Source organism: Labrus bergylta, chromosome 14, assembly GCF_963930695.1.
Source record: "Labrus bergylta chromosome 14, fLabBer1.1, whole genome shotgun sequence".
In the NCBI taxonomy this organism is placed as follows: Eukaryota; Metazoa; Chordata; class Actinopteri; order Labriformes; family Labridae; genus Labrus; species Labrus bergylta.
This window is the reverse complement of record NC_089208.1, coordinates 27,291,282-27,315,353: the sequence shown is the minus strand read 5'-3', so window position 1 is coordinate 27,315,353 and position 24,072 is coordinate 27,291,282. Positions and strand designations below refer to the sequence as shown.

Sequence of the window (24,072 nt, the reverse complement as noted above, 5' to 3'; positions counted from 1 at the left end):
TGCTCAGTCCTTTTCTGTACATCATGTAACAAGGTGTGCTAAGTGAATGACTATGAGGTATAACTTTGAGATATGACAATCTGTCATAAGTATTGCCAAGACTTGCATTGAAATTTGTATAACATGTGTGAATTTGTGGTCTATGTTATAGCTGAGAGACACAAGAAAAAAACATTATCGGACAAAAAGTGTCCTTATGAAGCTTATAAACTAAATAAATAACAACAGAGTGCAAATACATCAAACATGAAGCTAGATGGATGACCAACCTGCTGACTGGTAGCATCCTGTAAAACATACCTCAATGAAACTGACAGGGAAAGTAGCCTAGTTGGACAGAAATTGTTACCGCAATGGATGTAGCAGGTAGCCGCATTTAGCTTAACCATCACAATGTAACATAACATAATCAATTCTTCCTGCTTGTCGTCTGCCGTGTTTGTTAACTCTCAAATCATGTTTGATCACGCAAAATTACGAGTTTTGAGAGAGGAAAGAATTGCTGTTGGTGATTGAATATGTTAGTGTGTGGTGTGCTGAGTTGGTCATCTTGTTGCACACCACACACTATAAGAACAAAGCTGTAAAATCTGTCATGATCTGCCATCATGTAAGGGGCCTCAAACATTAAAAAAAAGATTGTATTGTGTGCCAGGCTTTAGCTACAGTTAATGGACTATTTGTCGCGCGGAAGAAATACATAATTTTCAAATCAATCTTTTGTCTCAAATTATTGATATCTTATAGGTTAGTGGCCATGTAATGAGTGAGATAATGTATAGTGGGTGGGTTGTTATCACAGCAAACACCATCTGCCACTCCTGCTCGACCTATACTGGTTCTGTTCCGCCACAACAACACAACAAATCACTCTCTATACATCATCTCGTACTCAAAGGACTTTGACACAAAAATACTCCAAAAACATACATAAGAACAGTACTATATTTGTTCTCTGGCAACTTATCATTACAGTCCACTAATCAAAGTCATGAAGAGACCATTCATTAATAAATCATTAATGATCCAGTCTTTCCTGATTCCTTCCCTCCCCCTTCCTGTGTAATTACTCACAGCTTAACTCATTGAGTGCTCATTATACTGCCTCTTTCAGAATATTAAATAATTACTTGTAAAGTATATTATTAGATTAATAAAGACACAATATAATCCGGTGAGTCATTTGATGTGAATTCTTTGTTGAACATAGTAAAGCTGTGATGTAATGATTAGTCCAAGGCTGTGAGATATTACAGTATTGAAACAGAGGACACAGGACAAAGAGAGAATGAAGGGATTTAACGGGCAAAGCAAACAAGCAGAGAAAGATGGTCAGCAGAGAGAGCATGTTCAACTGTTTGCTTAGTGTAGATGTGAAAGCTCCAAAGATGCATTACAAATTATTTAAAAAAGCTGCAAACTGTTAAATAAAAAGGAGTTAACTCATGGCTATGGCTCAGTCGGTAAAGTTGGTCGTCTCTCAACCAAAAGGTGGGGGGACGGGGGTCTACTGAGGAAAGACGGCATGTAAAAAAAAATAGACCTGGAAGTAGTGGATGAAGCAACAGATTCCACTATACGATGCTTTAATGAGAATATTTGTCTTTATATCAATGCTACGTGTAGTCCAATGGAATGACACTATCAACAAAAGAGCGGCGAACAACATACTGGGGATCAGATAACGTAATGCAGCCGTTTAATTACGTGTAAAGAGATCCTAGTGGTCACATGCATACACTCTATGCACTGTACAGCAGTCACCAGTGTATACAAGTCACTCCCCTTCCTATTGGCTCGAGGTGAATTCTCCAGATAAAATCCTGCTGCATTCTCACATCAGCTCCTCTGGCAAATATCAGGAGTTTTTCAGGAGTTTAATGCCAGTGTGAGAGCCCTAATAGCAGCCTCTTCCATCAGCGTGTGAATGGGTAGGTGGGACCTGCGGTGTAAAAGCACTTTAGTGCTAGTAGTTGGAAGACTCGAAAAAACAAGCTACACAAGGTCTCAAATCCATTTACAATTTACCAAACAAAAGAAGCTAATCCTTGTAGCACTATAAACATCTCAGCAGTGGATGCATGATAACTAGCACATTGAGAGCAGCAGTTACATTAAACATAACCATGACCCATGCATTAATGAAGACAATTTCAATTTAATTTCTTGTCCTTTTGAGGGACCTGACATGAGAGCTGCATCAGATTCATCTGCACACAGAAGCCTAGCTGGCAAACTGTCTTAATGTAATAGTGATAAGAGACTAACGAGTAGCTATGCTAATTTATTTTTCAGTCTTTGGCAGAGCGGTACGCACTCACACAGCACCACTGTGTTTATTGCTTTTATAAAAACATGATATAAAAAAGCAGCTTGGCTCTGGATTGTTTGAGGATGAGCCTAAACCTTTGACATCTCCCGACATCAAAGCCTCCGCTCGTGTGCCAACACTCACACCAAATCTATAATGGATGCTAACTCCTCTTTCATATTGAATTAGCATGCAAAGGAAACATCAAAGGAGTCACTGTCAGGGAGTTTTATAATCTGCCATCTCGTCTGGAAACAATAGACATGCATGACAGACATCTGGATGACATTCAGCATTCTTGTCATTTGTTATTGTTAATTCAGAGGCACAGCCAACTCCAAGAGGAGAAACATGAAGGAGATCCAAAGATTCCAACCTGGAAAGTGTGATAAAACACCTGAGGGGGGGTTGGGCTGCTGATTCTTTTGTGAGGTGAAGATAAACTAGATTGGTTTCCCCGCTGGCTGGGAGAAAGCACAAGCGGTGACACCTGCCTGAAAACTTCCAAGCTCTTTCTCAGTTCAAAGGCAGCTTTTCATATGGGACCCGTTCCATCTCCACAATCCAGGATCCAGTCCAGAGTGAAGACAGCCGCACTGAAGTGAGACCAAATGGCAGAGTGTGATGCTCTGGGTAAACATGTTACCTTGTGATCAGCTTGAGAAAAGCCCCACACTCTGCTGCAGAAGGCTGCAGTCCTACAAATCTTCGGGGAGCGATCAATTTAAACTCTGCTGCAGGAGGGGAGAGAGAGCAGTCACAGAGAAACTGTAGGATATTTTCAGGATAAAAATTGCTTAACCACGGTGTCCTTATTGTGTGAGTAAGTGATACATGGTGCGTGATACAAGAATAAGCGTAGTTTTAACACATTTAATGGTACTCCATAGAAGGATGCATGTAAAATATTCTGCAAGTGCAAACTGGTATTTATATACAGCTCGTTCAGTGATGCCATCTAATTCCTAACCCTTAAATGTTTCATATTACTTGAAACTGTCCAACTGACAATTTATCTAGTAATTTTTTTTATCACAGCGGTGATGTAATGATACACTCAAATCAAACACACAAACTGTTTCACGATACTGGGTTCAGCATATTATATTTTACCTCAACTGTTTACAATTTTTTACAAGATTTATTTTTGGGCTTTTTTAACGTAGAGATAGGACAGTGGATAGAGAATAAATCAGGGAGAGAGAGAGTGGGGAATGACATGCGGGAAAGGAGCCACAGGTGGGATTTGAACCTGGGCTGCCCGTTTGGGAGACCATAGCCTCCATACAGGGGCGCGCACACTAACCACTGCGCCACCAGCACCCCACAATTTATTTTGTTTTTATAAAGACATCTATCAATCAATCTTTATTTTGGCGCCAATTTATAACAAGTGTTATCTCAAGAAACTTTACAAAAGATCATATGGGATCAGATGCAGGAAGGATTTCTCCTTTGTGTTCCTCGCATTCCTGTTGTCCACTCTTTCTTTACACTGAGGTGATGTCAGATGTCAATTTTAACAAATGATCAGAAATAGATTAAAAAAAATAGACTGGATATGCAAAGATGGAAAACATTCTTTTGCTGTCTTATTACAGACAGGTCATTCAGCATTTTAAGATGCTCATTGAAATTTCTGTCCTCTGGGTCCTGTGCGACCTGAGGTGGAGTGGGCAGTTAAAACTTTGCTGCAGGTGTGAGCGGGCAGTTTGGAACACAAACTCTGCAGGAGTATGGCCATAATGGTCAAAAGTCCAGGGAGGAAGGAAGCGGCCCCACTGCAGGGATGTACCTCACACATGCTGGCTTAACTATTTGGACTGTTTGGATGTGTTTACAGGTTCCAGACTTTAACTCACATTTTCTTTCATTTTTGAAAAGCTGAAATAACAATAAGAGGCCTCTTCGTTAGTTCCAGGCTTTTACATTTTCTAACTTGAGGTACATTTATCTTAACATCCTCTGATACTTCCGTATCTCAAATTGAACATTAAAGAGGCAATTTTCCACTTTTCAGGAGTTAAGTATAACATGAGACAACATCACAGTATGAGAGTCCTCCAGCATATTCATTCTTTGTCTCTTCCTTCAGATGCAGCATTCAATCTGACTCATCCGACCCACTCAGGTATCTAAAAAGCATTTGAAAATGTTCTCAGTGTGTGACTGTTGTTAGAGTATATTTAGTGCAGGTCAAAAGTCACAACTGCTGAAATCCCTTTTTTAAATGAAGGAATACATGTTGAAATTACAGACAGTTTATTCATCAATATGGTATAAATCATCTTCAACACAATTATAGTGCATTATCAGTGTGTTTAGAGAGCAGGCAGCAGGATAACTGCTGTTCAATTTCTGGAGGAATGAACCAGAAATGTATACTTTGAAAATCCCCATCAACCAAATACAGAGAGACTACCCGTAATTCATGAAGCCTTTAGCCTCACATCAATATTGATTTTTTATTTCTATTTTGAAATACTTTATTAATCCCTGAGGGAAATTATGGTTTACACTTTATTTTAGAGACATGCACACACACATAGGCCCAAATCACACACATGCACAAACAAGACCTGTGGACATGCATTGGTGGAGACATGTCAGAGTGGGGCTGTTACACACTGCTAGGGAGATGGTTTTGGGGTTCAGTGCCTTGCTCAGGGGCACATCGGCAGTTCTTGGGAAGTGCCCTGGCACCTCTCCAGCTACCAGAATGACTTCCCTATTTTTGCCCGCCCATACTGAGCTACTGCCACCTATTGCCCATTGCTACAATATAACTTCATTAAAAGTAACAATTGGCTCTTTCAGTAGTAGCTAGTGGTGTAACAGTATTTTTCATTTGTGGTTTGGACATCAGGTTTGGTGCATGTCTTAAAACGTATACGTCTGAGTGGAGAAATAAAGCAATGTTAATTAATCCTAAAGGCCACGCTACACACCGTTTTTCTACTCTTTCTCGCGAATAGGGTGGTGGAACTGTAGGTGACACCAGCTGTTGCGCACAAGCTAAATGTGTCGTCCGCTATGTAGGCTACGCTACATTAGCTTCACTGCGATAGAGGGAACCTGCAGCGAAGCAGTGTGGGAGCGTTCCAGGTACACTAAGAATTACCACAAAGTTATTCAAGACAAAACAACCTCAACCCACAATTTGCAAAACCTGAAGGAAAAAAAAAGTTTTGTCTAAAGTGTCAGACGAACACATCAAACATTATGGAGCATCTGAGAGATCACCGCCCAGCACGCCTGAGTGTTATACACAATAACTGAGTGATGTTACGTTAGAGGCAGGTTACTCAATGAAACATCTCACTGACAATAAACAAGGAAACAGGTTGGTGAATAAAAGAGAAGCCTTTTGCTGCATCTTTTACTTTAAAGGGGAACTGCTTAGCTAAGATGTAGCTTACATTGAATAATACCAGTTAGACACAGGCTTTGTGTAATATTATTTTTAATATGTTTTATTATCACTGTTTAATTATTAGTGATGCTTCAAAAGGCAGCAACAGTTGAAGTAAAAAAGCCACGATGCGTCCAAATCAAAAGGGAGAGCTGGACCTTTTCATTTACCTTTATTATTTTGTACTGGATTATTTTCTTTGTTAACTGCCATTAGGGGTCAAAATGTTCCAGCAACACTTGTAGTAGGAAGATCAACTTTATTAACACAATAGACCAAGTTGATCTTCCTACTACTAAGTGTTGCTGGAACATTTTTAACTCTTCAAGCCTTCCACTCTTCATGCACCTTGTTAGTTGGTGAAGTTGTAACAGAAAATCCAACTCTGCTAACTTCTATTAAACAAATAACAAATAACAAAAAGAACCAGACACAAGAAATCACACAAAGCAGACTTACATAAGAAGTTAACACACACCTGGTTCAGAGTAATAGAACTTTTACCAAAATCAGCTTGGGGGCTTAAAGACACAATAAGTGAAACTTCTGAAGCGATACGATTAAGACTTCTTTCACATTTCACATGCTCAGTGACAGACAGCATGTACTGATTTCAGTCTGAAGTCTCTCACATCATGTCAATAATGTCTGTTGCACGCTCTTAATTGAATAATTAATCAAATTATTGATCAGTGCTAAGTGCAGAGCATCAGTAATGCTCGTAGCAGATCTTTGCCTTTTGGACACCTGCTGGCTTTAGATTGTGTGTTTCAGTTTTAGTTTTTTTCATTTATGAGAGAAGCATGGCACAGTGATGCTTACGTTGGTTCATATCTGCCTGCTTATTATTCAAAGATGTCCGAACAAGCTGAGTTGATGAGAATAAAGAGGAAGGCAAATGTAGACAACATCTTGACAAACAGAAACTCATGTGTGTTGTGACACACACAAATGAAGTTTTTTTTGTAACAAATCCATCAGCAGAGGGTTTAACAGCTGTCTGTTCTGTTCCTTAAGAAAAAGTGTTTAGCATGTCAGGTAATCAAATTTGTGTACCTGACATGCTAAACACTTTTTTTGTCCTTTGTTTGTGGTCTGCATAAGTCTTACAACACAGAGAAAAATGCCCCATTTCAAATTTGCTCTCCTTGTGATGTCACAGTGGGATTCTGGGAAAAAAAAGCCCCTCCCCTCTCCTGGTATCTCCACCCATGGACTCCATCCCCAGCCTAGAGAAAAACTTTTGCGCAGGTCTGCCATTTTTATTCTCTCTACAGAGGAGTGATGTCCACAGGGAAAACTCAAAGGGGGTCATTTCATTTAAAGAGACACACACACCAAAATGGAGCGTTCTGAGAGAGCTGGTTTATACAGGGTCACAAACCTCCTCTGGTGCTTGATTCATGTTATATTTTGACCAAAGCACAGCACAGATGTTTCATTTAGACCACAGGGGACTGTTTGAAAAGGTGGAGAAGGGAGATAATATGTACTCTTTAAAGGTTTCTAATATGACAATCACTAATATTTGCATAAGAGTGCTATTAATCTGGGTCCTTACTAATAAACATGTTTGGAAATGCAGTGTGCAGTGTGTCCCTGGCAGAGAAGTGGTTATTCCCATATGGTGTTTATCAATCTGCAACCTAATGTCGTGCTTGAAAATTCCATCTAGAAACTAATCATGACTTGCAACTGCTGACTGGCAAAAGTAATATCAGGTTGATTTTACATGGACAGGAGTAGATCATCTGAATTCTGCGCAGGATGTCTTATATTCACAACGTGTCCACATCCTACAACACCTTTAAATATAAAGGTGCATTTAGCAAATGGACAGCTGCAGAGAAACTATCATCGAGGTGGAATGGTCTCTCATTCATTCTTCCTTTTTCTTCAGTCTCTACCACACAACATCCTTGTCTGCTATCTTTAAATGCCTGCAGTCATGTTTTCACACAACAGATTTTAAGGTCTGTGACGGATTAAAATGCATCGTACCCTGCAGTGCACAAAGCCACTTTCATGCATAACACTTAAAATGCATTCTGTCTTGGTTTTTTGCAATTGGAAGCATGGTGCAGAAGGGTGAACTGAAAAATTGACAAAAAAATTTATGAAATCTTTATGACATATATCTGTACCACATGAAGAGCATTTAAATAAGCAGCCTGTGTGGAGACTTAAGGTCAAAACGATGTACAAGCCAGGCTGTATAAAACATGGACATACTCTCAGTGATGATGTCACTCATTGGTTTCTGAAGAGGTGCTTTGAAGTCCAACGATGGTGGTCGCCACATTTGAATTGCTAACTCTAAGGGTGTGTCTGAATTATCATTTTTGTTTAGGAAGGTTCCAAACTGAGTGAAATGACCTGGAAGCATTTAAGTGGCGGCCAAGATAAGAGCCATTTGAATTCTCTAAAAGTTAAGGAAAGGTGGGCTTCCTTTATAACCTCCTTTAGCATAGGATACACTGGGCCATCCTTTATGAAAGGAGATGAGATATGCCGCCCCACAATTCCTTGCGGACGCAACATTTAAAGCGAGTCGTGCATCTGACCGTTCACGAACATTAACGATGATCGTAAAGTGTCACAGATCATGTAAGGGCCAGATGATGTTTTATTCACTTAAGGATGCTTTGTGCAGTTGTACATTTGTATGCTTAAAAAACTATGGATATCTTTCATAAATGTAATAATTAATTTCATACTTTGGCAATTTTGCACCTTTAGTACATTTTGTGGTTTTTTAAATATATTTTATATTTTCAATTTTTAAATTCTATTTTATATATTGTAATAGCTTCTTATACTGTATTATTTAAGTTGTTGCTAGTTCTGTTTTATTTTCTTGTTAATTGTTTAGCACCAATACACCAAGTCAAATTCCTTGTATGTGTAAATGTACTTGGCAATAAAACCTGATTCTGATTCTGATTCTGATTGTATTAATGTTGATTTTTGAGTGGACAGGAAGGTGATGGTTTCACTTTTCTTACTCGTAGCCTGGTATTGCTTTTATTTCCATTCCTTGTGGTGATTAGGATTATTTCACCGGTGAGAAGGCACAGGGGAAAGTTTTATGAATGTGCTTTTAGTAGTCCATTTTCTGAACATTGTAGTTTCAACACGGCGGACCCACGTCATTAAACTCCATCGGTCTGTCAGATTTAATTACGTCGCCTAGTGGAAATGCGATCGGATTGACAGAGCAACGCGATCGCCTTTTCTTAAATCCTTTATGAATTCTCCTAACATCTTTCCTTAACCTCATGACGTTTTCCCCGGGGTTAAGGTAAAGTGGATAGTGAAAGGAAATAGCGAACTTAAGATTAGTCTAGTAGCATGACAAAAACGTTGAGTTAAAGCGGGCTTCAAGCCTCCTGGCTAACAGCTTCAACGCACCCACCTGTCAGTCAACTCAGCCACGCCCCCAATTATGCAAAGTGATGCATAACTTTTAGACTTAACATAATCAGACAGATGAATTAGAAAAACCTGAACCAGGAACATGTTGATGTCATGATTTGTTCTTGTTAAGTTTTGTATTTGGTTTTGTAATTTGCCCCTCCTTGTGTTCCTGTTTTCCTTCTGAGTTTCTTTACTGTATTAGTCTGAAGTTCACTGTTTCTTGTGTTATGTTATAGCTATTTTCCACTTTGTATTCTTTCTCGTGTTTCTACCCTCCAGTGTGATCGCCCTGATTGTCTTCACCTGTGTCGTTAGTCTCACCTGTGTCGTTAGTCTCACCTGTGTCTGATTACACCAGTGTCTATCAGTGTTCCTTCCCTTCTGTGTCAGAACGTCTACCTACTCGTGTTCCTGTGTCATGTAGTCTCCATTAGGGCTCCTTGTGATTTTGTTTGCCTTCTTGTTGTAATTAAATTGTTTTTGTATCTGCTCTTGGGTCCTCCTCTTGTTTTTGTACAACATGTGACAGTTTTTTTTTGCTGCAAACATGGGCTTTTAACCATGAGTGGTGATGTGGTAATGGGGATTCCATGGCTTTTTCAGGCAGCCTCAAGTGGACACTTGAGGAACTGCACTTTTTACTGCAGCGACCTCTGGAGTAGAGGCTAAACTTCATGCTGAAGTAAGCCAAAGTTAAGATCACGTTGAACTCTTATCTACTGTTGAACTGAAATTCATGACACATAGATGACTTGGTGATACTCGAGGGGATGGTATGGACCAAGAAATGAAGGTGTTTACGTTGCAGACGGCTCACATAAAAGGAACTCTTGACTGGAAGTTGTTTAACATTACTTGCTGCCTACACCTGAATAACTGACAAAATAGCATCAGTTCCCATAGGCAACCATCGTTTAATAGAAAATAAACAATGATAGTCGATCGGTTCCAAGATTGGTGTGAAATGAACTTGAATATAAATGCAACTGCAGGTAGTTTTTAATGTATTTGCAACTACCTATTCTAACTCACATTTCCCTATGCTCATAATGAAAAGAAGTAATAGGAAGGCATGTTTTGTGGTACAGGTTTCTGTGGCCAAGTGTCCAAAAAAGACACAACATGATCCTGGTCAAAAAAAACGATTTAATTTAATTGTTCGATAAAGAGTTTTGTCAGCAAAATCTTTCATTTGTGTTACTGTTGTGTGAGGGTTGCATTTTGGTTATCTTCGTAGTCGAAACAGATTGGTAAGGTTTGGTTTTAAGAAAGTCTCTACTAAACAATGGACATTTAATTTAACACAAAGTCAGAAGACTACAAAATAGTTATACAAGTAACTCCATTTACTGTACATTCATAAGCTTATAGATATCACCCCCAAATAATGTGGGGAGTTACCTTAAGTGTCATTTTTAGGTCATGACGGCTTTTTGATGAGTTTGGAGTTTGTGAGGGCAGAAATACTGATGGTTGTATGTCTATAAAAACACCATTTTGGTCCGAATCAGTAGAGCTAAAACAATTCTTGATATGAGCATGTGTGCCCTCATTATCATTTATTGGTATTTCACGCATATTTAATTTTGTATTTGGCCAAAAAATATTCCCATTGAACTCTTGAACAAGGGAGTCCTGGCAGTAGGCAGCAGCATTATCCAAACTTCATACAAACACCACAACCGTAGCGATAGAAATGAAATCAAACATTGAATTAGCAGTTTTCAGCACAATGTCAGCTGCCTGCAGGAGTGCTGAATTATGCAGTCATTTCTTATAAGTCAATAATTTTAACAACCAAAGAGAGCAAAGACATCTAGTAGCTCTGCAGAAGTGAAAACACTGATCCCTCATTAGGGTTTTATTTTCACAGACTGCTGACAACTTGAAAACTCTTTTCACAAACTTTGGCCAGATCTTGCTTCCTAAATTGTGAAGAAAACTTAAGTGAGCCCAACTGAGATATTCGCTTCCTAACTTGTTTAATTGGTGTGCTTGGCCTGCAGCGGCCATATATCTGGCTCAATGAACATCCGTTACATCTGTGTGATCAGAATTATTTAAGAAACCTGGACCGAAACAAGCGTTAAAAAGTCCAACGATGGGCTCTTTAACATGCAATCTCATTCTCTCATGCTGGTCTTCAGTTCATCAGTTATTGTGCTTAATATAGCTGAATACAATGTCAATGTCTTCTTCCCTGAAAGCACTATCAATGTGAATCCCAAATGCATATTATATATATAATGCAATATATATTATATATAAATCCAAACCAGCATGCTAAATAAATAATGTATGAAGGATGGTGTAAATATTAATTAGACATAGCAGTGTCACAAACCAGTAAAAGTGGATAAAGAAAAAAAAAGCTGTTCAGAAATGAAGAGCATATATAAAAACCTTGTAAAAGTTATTTGAGACTGTCTATGTTTGACTGTCTCAGCTCAGCTGTTCACCAGCATAACATGACATTTATATTACATACTGATGGGATAGCATTCTCTACAAACACTTGTAACGGAAACCTATGGCAAGAAAACTTACAATGATTTTGATTGGTCAATGAGGGAGAAGTGGCATAGACAAGTGTGGCCGTGTTTCAATGTTTGAGAAGTTTTCCACTGAAAGCGCAATGAAGACGCTTTTGTGCCTGGGCATTCTGAAAACTGCTGAAAAGTGCATAATTTTAAGTGGAAAATAGGCACTACCAGTGCGAAAAAAACCCAAAAAACAGTGACAGTGGAAACAGGCCCGAATTGATGCAGCCTCTCAGTCGGTGTAATTGGTAAATGGACTTAAGCTCGTGTAACGCTTTTCTAGTTTTCTGACTACTCAAAGCCCTTTTTCACACCCATTCACACCTTTTCATACTGTACACTGATGGGGTTGAGAATGTCACAATGAGAAGTGACCATCAGAAGTAACTAATCCCATCCATACACATTCATATGCTGCGGATGATGCAGCGGGAGAATCTAAGGTTAAGGTTTAAGTGTCTTGCCCAAGGACACATCGGACAAGTGGCTGCAGGTAGATTTACTGCATGAGCCTGTTTCTAGTGTGTGATGTGAAGTTTCAGCAATTTACTTTAAACTGAACAAGTTGTTCCCCTCACTTCTCTCAGATGGGTAAAATAATAAAAAACAAGAAGCCCACACAATGTTTTGTCATGTTTTCTCATCAAGCATACAACGCTGCTGTGGACTGTTGTATGATCAGCGACGTTTGACGTCAGAGTGCAATTAACAAGAGATATTTTTTATGTTATTTTTCTGTGACTAATTTATTCAAATCAACGGGTTATTTGACAAAACTTGTCATTATGTTACATTGCAGGGGGCAAAAACAAGTTTAAGAGTGCACAGGTGGCTGGAAAACTCACCAAATCTTCTGTTAGTACAAATTCTCAAGAATTAATTTATCTTGGAAATTTTTGGGGATATTTCTTTTAAATCTGTCTACCATGTTAGGGTCATTCTTCTTTTAGGTCTCTGCAGCTGTAATGAAATATGTGTAAGACATCTCATAGCAGCTGAGTTATATTTGGATAAGAGACAAGTGTATGATGTGAGCTGAAAAAGAAATATGATTTGCTGAGGCTGAAGAAATGTATATATTTGACATTTACTATGAAGGTCTTCCTTCTCGCCTATAAGACGTGTACCCATTGGAACAGGCTGTACCTGCTAACAGAATATACAATAAGCAAGGCTGTTAACATGCAAAGTTTGTGAGCCATTTGTGCTGTTATCTGACATAGACCAAATACATTGATACTATTATATTAATAATTATAAACATTACAACAGAAACAACCCCAACTAAAACCTTTTAATACACAGATTTTAGATAATATTGTAAGCATAAAAAGTTACTACAGAATGTGACAACACTACAAACAAAAGGATCAATGCACCTCATGCATTCATTTTAAGTCTAGATCTTTGGTTTTCAAGGCTTTGGATATTTGCATACGCAATATTACAATAAACCCATGATTACACTAACTTCACTGAGCATGAGGTCCCTTGGAACAGATCCACAGTTCAGAACTTGTTGGCTAGCGAGAATTGAAGCTTTTATAAAGAAAAGAAAGGCCAGTTACCTCTCTGATATGATCAGTAAGGTGATGCCCTTATTTTGTTCACTTCATGTTCATCTCAACCCAGACTCTGAAAGGCCAGCAGAGAGATCCACTCCTAATCTCCCACATGGTGCACATTACTGGCAGCTAAACGCAGAAGGAAGACCAGGATCCTAAAGTCATCCTACACATCAGTGTGTTTCCAAGTTTCATCTTTAATACCCTACAAAGGGAAGGGAAGAAATACTGATCAGATATTTGCTCTTATATCGGTTATCCATGTGCTCCTCTGTGTAATTCAAACCTCTAATATTAGAAAAACACATATTTTTGAGGTGTTAGATGTAGATTGAATCTTGGCAGGCTAAGTACAACTGAAAACCCAAACTTGTTATCAATGGGATTGGAGTACGATATATCTGTTTTATGGTGTTACATTATCCTCCTGAGGCTTACAGTCATTTGTGTACAACCACTGATTTACATTGAATGTCATTCTTACAATGGATCCAAATCCCAAGCAGCTAAAAATAAGAAAATCTTAATGCCATGGTCTTTGAGTTAAGCTCTGAACAGATGAAACGTGTCAGATTCAGGATTCAGCATGCCGTCCTCTAAATGGCTACAGGCAAACTGGAGGCATGAAGCGATGCATCAAACCAGCCTATCGCGGCTTCCAGCTTCCACTCACAACTCAATTCAATTTAAAAAGGCCCGATGCTGCGAGCGGACCACAAAAATACTGTTATTGAAAAGGAAGCATATGAGGGGAAAAATGTACTGGTCCTCCTGAGGAGCCACTTGTGTGTGGAGATAAACGACCCTAACTGTGTAGGAAGTTACCAGACTGAGCATTTAGAGAAGTGGAAAACAAGCAGAGATAACTTTGGTTTAAAGCTGACACACGTTGGCATGATCGACAAAAAAGTTGCTGCAGATGACTTGTCACAGTCTTTGGTGAAGTCTAACATTGGATATAGTTGAACGGCCTGATTCAGAAAAAGGATTGCGTGTCTTAAGCACCCCACTAAACCTGTGCAAATGAGTCAAAAAGACAGCGTCTAATTCACAAAACCAACAAATGGTTAAGTGCACCCCTAAATGCCCTGCAGAGCAAACAGCACCTCTGTGCGCCGCTGCTGGTTGAACATATTTATGCAGTAATGTTGGGAAAAATTGCCCCCCCCTTCTATGCTAATTAGCCTAAATGCAAAAATTGTCTTTTTCACAAACACCAGCTCTAATAGCTACACAAGTGAGGGGCGACTGTGCCGCATTATTCGTAAGATGTCACCTGCAAACTTTCTAGGGATCAGGACAACAATTCTGACTATAAAATAAATTATCTATAAAAAAAAAAAAATCTGTAAATATTACACAGAAATTAGTATCATTAATATCATCAGAGGTTGAAATAGTCAATACCCTAATACTTTTTTTTTTAAGTGACCCTTGTTTGCTCAATCCTCGCCTGCTCTGAGGTCACCATTAGATTTACACATATTAAGTAAGATCCTAACATGATAACACTTACTGGGTAGCTTATGAAAAGGTATTTCTATAAAAATGTGAAGTGTGAAGAAGTGTGTTTGGACCTGTATAGATTTAATGCATTAAATACATTAATATTAATGTTAATTTCTTTTGGCAATTTATCACTTTTTTCTGTGTGGTTCCTTAGGGGCTCAGCTTTTCTTAGATACAAAAAGGGGAGCTCACAGGGGGAAAACTGTTTGGAACCACTGTTCTTCTGCTATCTTCAAAAAAGTATGGAAAGAAACTGCTTTTGATCCTCACTCTAATTAACTCTCCTTAAAGACCAAACTGAACTGGCTGTCACACTCTTCAGAAAAAAGGGACCAGTCCAAAAGCCCAACATAAAACACAACATTTGGTTCATCTCAGATAAAAAAAAAAAAAAAAACCTTTAAATATTTTTTTCTTCTTGAATCAGGTTTATGAACTGTTTTTGGCGGCTCCATCACCAAGTTCATGTCACTGCTTTCTCTCTGGATTCAATGATATTTTTCATACTTGAGTCAAACAGATTTTTTTTTTCTTGTCGGATGTGGCCTCCAGATATTTGATCGAGTAGTTAAAAGATTTCCTGAGCAGAGTCTGAAAAAAAGAAATCATAACAGACTGATGTGTCCTTGAATTAAAAATACCTTGAGCCAAAGTCGGACACAAAGTATCATCTTAAAATCAGTTTGAGGTTGTTTCCACTGCTGATCATGTGACTACTGGTTAAATTTAGACATTTCTGAGATGTGTGGAAGAATCACACCAAAATATAAAAAAGGTCAGGGGACAGAATATCCGTCTAATACTTTTAAATTTGCCAGAATAAGTCATGACTAATAAATCTGTGTTGTCTTCACATGCACGGTGTTGTTAGGAATAGATCTGCTTTGTCACATAAAAAAACTGGTTGGTTGTTTTTTTTTCAATCTTGGAAGTAATGTGTTTAAGAAATATTTTAACATTTATTTGCTGTTTATTAGCATACAGGCGGCTCTTATTTGTACCTTTTTTTCTTTTACATACTTTACAAATCCTGCAAGGTGAAATTACTTTGACACTCTGTTATTGAGACTTGCTATACACCATACCATCATCATTTATTTTATTTAAATGTTCGGAAAACACAGTGCAGGAGAACCCTCATTTGCAATGGTGACAAGGTACAGACAACAATAGACAAGAGGCAAGATACACATTGATAACTGTTTTTGTCATTGTGAAATAATATTATGGAATACATGAAAAGAGAGAATGTGTGTGATATTTTATGCATTGACGTTGAAGTTTTTTTTTTTCTTTTTCGAAATATGATACCTCGGACTTTGAACTATAGATTCACTTTTATTTTATGTATTATCTGTATTTTCTATGAAATCAATCATTTGCATATGTTTGTATATTTATTTAAAAAAAACAAACACTGGATTTTAGTCCAAGCAGCAACCTCCGGTTTTGACAAATGAAGCCAATGAAGTGCAAAATTGCAAAAAAGTTAGGTCGACTGAAAGTTAGACTGAGACAGGATTTCCAACATGGCAGCTGCTGCCGATGAGCTTCTAGAGCCCCCTGCTGGAACAGATGGCTGACGTCACTCAGGCTTCAACCATTAATATTTACAGTCTGTGTTTTAGTCTGAGTCAGGAGATATATTCTGAATGTGACCATGTGTGCCAAGTTTATTGCATAGTGTCTGCTATCTACAGAGCTTCTCTTTCTGTTACAACCTGTGCAATCACTTCATGAAATTCAGTACAGTAGGTGCAAAAATAACTGTACTCAACATAACCAGGGAAAGGATGGACACTTTAAAGCACCTCTGTAAGTGTCCACAGATGACAGAAGGAACACTGAAGGCCTGATTCGCACAGCATGGACTGCGGTCACTAATTGCTCCAAACACAGTGCATCATTTTCTCCTGCTATCTGCTCCGTCTAGAGCTAATAATATTCAGGTGCAAATGTTTCTAAGAAAGTAGTGGTCATGCTCCATGCAGAAACAGGGTCTGAATGTGGAGAGGGGTTATCTGTACTTTGTGCTGACAGAGCATACATTTTATTCACATAATGATGATGAGCAAGAAAGGGAGGGGGAACTTTTTCAAGCTTATTGTTCAGCTAACGTCACAAAAATGTCATGTGAATTTCACTGTTAAAAACACAGTTATAAGCTTCCTGCCTGAATGGAGCAAAGACGGGCAAGAAAAACAACAACACTTGCATCCTTGTTATAACGGTTCCACACATGAGGATGAAGTGTTGAGCCTCTAAGAGCCCCAGACTGATTTCCCCTTTGGTTATATTAATAATTGTAATGTCTAAGTAATATGTACAGATTTATTTTATCATTAAAATTTCAAGTCAGACAGAGGCCGCATTGTTTTCATGACCACTAGACAGTTTGCACATGCTAGCTCATTTAAATACTGAAGCACAAGTCACCTCCAACTCTAAGCAGGCAGCAAAATTATCACTTTAACCGAGCATGACTGGTAGCGCCAGTGTTTGTCAAGTAGATGCTGTTTGTAACTAGGCCGATTTGCATAGAAGGGGGCCAATTTCCCCTGGAATGACTGCATAATGCCGTATTAAAATATGCACAAACAGTACCGGCACACAAAGACACTCTTTGCTCTGCAGCGCAGTTTATTTCATGTTATATTTAAAATTAAAATGTACTTACTTTATTAATCTCCAAAGGGGAAATTCTGGTTCACACTGTTGTTGAGAGACATGCTTCTTATACACACGGGGCTGCTACACAGGGAGCATGCCAGAGCTGTTGGGGGTTTTTGTGTTGGCCTCGACAGTACTCTGGAAGTGACCTGGCTCCTCTCCAAACACCACACAACTCCCATAATTTTGTCTGCACCTGGACTTGAACTGGTGACCCTCTGGTTCCCTACCACATACTGAGACAATGTCATCCCCATTTAGAGGTGTGTGTTTCATGAATTTGGCTATGTCTTCAATAATACTCATTGGCACAGGGAACGTGGGCGCAAAAGCTTCAAAAATTATTTTGGGAATCAGGAGGATCTTCACAAAGTGGTGCCCTTTTTTGTCTTCACTGATTTACTGAAAGTAAACTTTTGGCATCAGAAATCATATTTCTCTCTTTAATTAAGCAATTGTATTGTATTATTTTGGAAATACAACTGTCTCTGAAGACAGGATGACAGCTGATTTGGTGCTTGATAGAGTGCTCCTATAAGTTGTCGTCATTGGTCATGATAATAAACAAGGAGGAGTTACTGCCCTTTATGATGTCACAAAGGGAAAATCTCCAAACAGCCTGTTTAAGCACACATTTTTCTGAAAAGTGGAGCAGGCAAAAGACGGACAGGATGTATTGTTCTCATAATTCGGGGGTTTGTAGATCCGGGACACATTAGTGCCTACACGGTAAACACGGTAAAGTACATTTTTCATATGTGACCTTTAATATGCAAAATAAAAGCTGCCTTCAAAGAAACACTTTCCTTCAAATAATGGAGATGTCGGGAGCCTGCTTCAACTTTTGTGAAACTCTTAGGATTGTTTTTTTTGGACATCATAAATTGGCAGGCGCAGATAAATAACTTGTAAAGTTGTTTGGTGTACGGCCAACATAAACTGCTTCATGCCTCCAAAAACAGGAGATAATCTCTTTAGCGATGGGCCTCATCAGCTCAAACAGGGCTCACTTTGAAGACTTAACAGACTCAAATACCCACCAGATGAGTGCATCATTGTTCAGTTTTGACACTTCTTCATCTTATTAAAAGCATCTCAGTGTAATCAGATAGCATGATTTAGGATGCTTACAAATTCCACAAACAGGCCTCAGGTAATATAAACTGCGGGAAGGGGAAAATGTCTCAGAGCAATTCATAAGTAGTACACACAGTGCTGTCGGATAGAACACATCAAACAATTTATTTTGAATCACAGCCAGGGAAGCTGGTTTAACATCTCTGCATGTGTTCATCATGTGAACACAACCATGCTACAAAACAGGAAAATAAAAAAAAATACAGCTCCGCCTCTGCCAAATAGCCACCGAGCTCAATAGGTGAGACATTGAAAGTGAAATCTCCATCAGCCTCTGGGAAGAACTAGCAATTTGAAATGTGTTACACAGGCAAAGCTTATAGGGCTTACTCTCCAATTTCAGTTATCCTAATGTTGTGGAATATTTCAAATGGCTCATTACTCGCGTTTTGCGAGAAACGGAGAAGCCTCTCTCTTCTCTATAATGAGCCCTGAAGCTTATTAGACCAGTGTGCATTGAATTGAAAGGACCAGTGCTTCCCCCCCCCCCCCCCCCCCCCCCTTCTCCTTCTTGTCTTTATGGCAGCGAGAGGCTTGGGCCCTAATCAAGAAAACACAGAGCCACATCATTACACATGAAGAAACTAAAGAGGATAATCCTGTCGTCCGTTAAGGGTGTTTTATAATAAAATTAAATTGCCCCTGCCGTCTGACATATCATGTACAGGCCTTCTGTTCAGGAGTTGCAGTACGTTGCCTGAAGCTTTTTTTTTTTAAACTGATGCCCTCAACCAGTCATATGTAACAAAGGACTCCCTCCCCACCGGAGCAAATATGTGAAGCCTCAGCCGTGCAGAACCTCCCTGGATACATGTTGGCTGCAATGCTGAGGCAGCTAAACACATTGACACAGTCTCCACTCACTCCCACCACCTTCTTAACTCGCAGTGGAAGCTGTATGCTGCGTTATTTTCCATCAGAACATTCTGGCACCAAAGCTCTTGGCAACTTTCCGAAAAGAAAAAAAAAAAACTGTCAAATGTCTGGTAGAAGAAAACATATTTTAAGAAAACAACCTCTTCTTGAATCAAAAGTTTGGATCAATTCCTCAAGCAAGCAGCAGGGATTCTTTGAAAACTTGTTCCAACTTTACGCACAGTTCATCCAGTGAATGCTGATAGGGATAAATAAGGGGCATCTGGACTCTTTACAACCTCTTTACTGTTGGTGCATTTTGCAAGACTTCCTCGGGAGTTTCCATGCTGTTAATGATAGGTCGGTTTTGGTAGGGAAACTTTATGATAGAGCTTTTCTTTTCTTTTTCTTTTTTTACTTAGAAGTTTGAAAATAGAAACATACAAACTTTGTTCGGAGGTGCTGCTTGGGGCCCCAGGCCAGTAGGGGGGCCCCAGAGGGCTGACAAACTTTAAACCACAGCAGTGCCTCAAAATTAGCAAAATGTGCAATGACAGTAGGAACCCTACCCATATGACAGTACTCCCTGTTATGCCTTTATTTGATAGGACAGTGGATAGAGTAAAGTAGTCTGGGAGAAAGAGGGGGGAATGACATGCAGGAAAGGTTGTTGCACTCAACCATAGTCTGCCTTGGAGGACATTCACATCCGTACATGGAGTGTGATCTTTCCTCTAGGCCTCCAGCGTCCCAACAGACCTGACTCTAGTTGTACTGCTGAGCGTCATATGCAATATGCAAAAAAAAAAAAAAGTTTGTCAATGGGAGTCACTTAGTGAACAAATAGAGCAAGACACTGGATGTTTCAACAAAGTGGGAGCCGGAGAGACGACATGTAACTTATTACTCTGTCATGACCTTGAGGTCAAAGGTCAAGGAACAGTTTCGATCTAGATTCTTGTGCCTCTATTTCTCTCTATGAATGCAATATGGATGGATAGGTGCTTATAAGTAAATGATTGGTTCCTCCTCCAAGCATGTAGTTTTAAAAATACGTTCTTCTCAGCTCCTACAGGACTGTCATTCAAAAGGTCTGCCAAACAGCGGCAATACATCTACTTATTGTATGTAAGTGTTCAGGTTTGGTCTGGGTCAGAAGTATTCCAGTTTTGTTCAGTTTTTCATGACAGTTATGTATAAAACTTGTATTTTTTCGTTCTTCCTGAGTAGAGAAATTCAGATCGCCCTCCCTGATGCCCCAACATTTCAGAAAAATGAAGCAAAAGTATGACGAATATGGCGTTGGGTGCAGAAACACTGGCAAATATTAATACGACCATTTAAGCTTTGCAGCGTTTGCTTGGTTACAAATGATGCCTTCCTGGTGTGTCTCATCGTGAAACATTCAACGCTGCCTTCACTGGCAAACAGACTTTTGCACTGTTCACTTCTCACAGTCCAGCCTCAAAAGGCATCCCCTGTGAAAGAAGCAGTTGACTGTGCTGAGCCTGATGACACACTTTTCCCTGCAGCTAAACCATCAAAAGATTCTCAGGCCAACAAAGTATATTTGGTCTGCCTTTTCACCAAAGTGAATCTCCCTGTAAGCTGCTGGAACCCAGACCTCACACACCTCTGTACCTGTTTATGTTTGGATGTGTGCCACTTTCTACATACAGCTACGAAGCCAGTTGGACTGTGTGTATGTAAGTTTGTGTGCACACACATGCATGATATGCATTACACCCGTTGCACATCTGTGTGACTGTTTTTAATCTTTTTTGGAAACACTATTACATTTCTGCAGTTTACCCCTTGTAATATACTGTGAAATGACTGGCGCTGGATAAGTCTTAAATGCACAGAGAAGGATTCACAAATATTTGATGATTTACATACAAATGACTTTTGAATTCCCTGATTCCCTTTTGGAAAAGAAAAAACGCATTAGTGGACGGCGGAGGAGTCTGAAAAAATCCCTCTCACAAACGCAGTGAAGTTCACAAATCACAAACACTTAAATGCAGCTTAAACAGTTTGTTTATAAATGTAACAAGATCCAGATGTGCTTTTGATCACACTTACAAATACTTTAAATTCATTTGTTATGGATTTTCATTACATATATTGAGAACAAAAAATATCTGTTTGAGCATCAGAAATATGTGTATCTTTTTTATATACATGTTGATTTTTTCTGTACATTTACATAAAAGGCAATTTTTCTGAACTTTGAAAAACATATTTTTAAAGGAGCAATATGTAACTCTTACACCTATAGTGTTTAAAATGGGTACTGTAGTCCATATTCAAAACATTGGAGAAAGCTTTCCTCCCCTGTCCTCTCAACGCTAGAGTCAAGGTGTACGCAGATTGCCATGTCGCACACACGGAAGCTGCAGTGTTTGGCCAGTTCTGCATCAGTCTTGAAACATTTCTGCAGTCTAAACTCTCTCCATTTTCTAAAAGCATCTCCAAAATGTATCCTAGTTTTACCACAATTCTGGTGGTGGAGATTATTAGAAAAATGTCAAGGCTTTTTAGGTCAGGTAGAATCATGTATATCTGAACTAGATTGTTTGCCCGCTTCCATCGCTGCAGCATCTGTTGGTTTGCGTTTTATCTGGAAAACCAAGCCATGTTGGGGTGCCTTAAAACCGACTACCTTCTGTTGTCAAAACAAAAACAAACTATTAAGGACCGGAATCGAAAGAGTCTGTAAGAATCCACAACATCTCATCCGCCCCCATCATCCTCAACACTGGCGCCCCCCAGGGATGTGTCCTGAGCCCCCTGCTGAACACCCTACTGACTTATGACTGCTCAGCCATTCACCCGAGCAATCATATTGTGAAGTCTGGAGACGACCCAGCGGTAGTGGGACTCATCACTAAGAACGATGAGTCAGAGTACAGGCAGGAAGTGGAACATCTGGAGGCTTGGTGCAGAGCAAATAACCTCTGCATCAATGTGAAGAAACCTGCCCGGTGCTCAGGACCGGGCAGGTACTGCATTTTGTTCTGCTCTCATGTGCCACATGTTTCCTGGAATGACAATAAATGAACCTTGAACCTTGAAGGAGGACATACTGGCTGCTGCATTGTTATCAGAGAAGCCAGCACTTCAACATAGCATGTTTCCAAAATGTCTGATGATATAGTAAGGTCATTTCATGATTGAATTCAGTAGGTATCTTACATATTGGTCATTTAAAGAGAGCCATTTATAGCCTTACACATTTTTGTGAATCCTTCTGTGTTGGTTTATTCTTTTTGAGATTTATCCGACTCCATTGAAATCTGTTATAAAAATAGCAACAGCAAAAGTGAAAGACAATGGTTTCTTCTCTTTTCTTCTGCTCCTAGTCCCTGTGGATAAAGTGAACACCGATGAATTTGACTTCACATTTGTTGTACTTCACATACGGTACCTTCAGAACCAGGTCAAAGCTGGCTGTGTTCCAGGAGTGTAAGGCTAGTGTTAAAAATGTATGATGAAATGAGGATATCAGAGGGAAAAAACAATACGGGGCCGCTATGCTCTGTCAGAACATTGACACATAGACAGCTCTTAATGGAGCGGTGAAGGTGGAGTTTAGAGGAAGGGCTTAAAGATTCCCTACAGGAAAGTTGAATTAAATACTTCTAAATACATGTTCACCAGTAGGAAAATACATTAAGGATGTGTTGGTATGTAGAATTAAAGTGAAATGAACTCATGCTGCACACCTAACCTGCTCCAGAGCAGGTTATGTTCGAGATACTTCATGTGTCTGCCTGTCTCTCGATCAGCTCTGGGAGCTCCACAATCAAGAGATCTGATTGGTCAGTAGGCGGAGATTTTCACAGGTTGGTCTCTTATCTTGAGCATAACCTGCTCCGGAGCAGGCTAGGTGTGCAGCATAGGTTACAGTGGCGATATACCCAGGTAACAAGTGAACCAATTTGAAGGACTGAAAACCCAGGGTGAACCCTGAAGTTACCTCGCTAACCCCAAATCCTGCTTCGTAGTACAGGCCCCAGACCTCTTCTCCAGATGCCCTGCTGTCATTAGGGGTGCTTGAGTCCAACAGGAAGTGCTCAATGCCTCCATTCGGCTGACTACTTCCAATTTTGAAAGAAGTGCACTCTTCTGATAACTTTCAAACTAGACCAAAGTAATGAAAATGATGCCTGTAACCGGCTAACTCCACTAAAACAATGCTTCACAAAATGAGAACAGTGAACATGTCTTTTGTGAATATGATTGGATATGGTACTGGTGTAGCATTCAATTCCCAGCATGAATCATTTTCCCAGCCAATGCGTGTGCTCATGTTTTCCAGGTGTGAATATTACATTTCAGTTGTGTTTCATATACACTAAGTGTTAAACTGATTCAACTTCTTCCCCACAAAGTCGTGCAGAGGAGTCACTGGAGAGAAATCCTGACTGTGTGTGAGAAGAGTAGGAGAGACAGTCGAGTGTGTCAAATCACCTTTAAAAAAAAAAAAAGGAAGTGTGTGCACACATACAGCACTTCAATCAAGCAAATTGCCAGGCTGCTTTAATTCCTATTACTGCGTGTCATTAGATAAGTATTGCAGCTATGAAAAATGTAATTATGTGAAAAGATCCATTCCATAAATTCCTTTTAGTGAAAGTGCAATTAAAGAAA

At 39.4% G+C, this 24,072-nt stretch overlaps 1 protein-coding gene across 2 annotated transcripts in view; it reads right to left on the bottom strand.

Moving 5' to 3' along the window:
- Nucleotides 1–24,072, bottom strand: part of opcml (opioid binding protein/cell adhesion molecule-like) — a 387,148-nt gene that overhangs the window by 68,655 nt on the left and 294,421 nt on the right. The gene's annotated exons all lie outside the window — the stretch shown is intronic.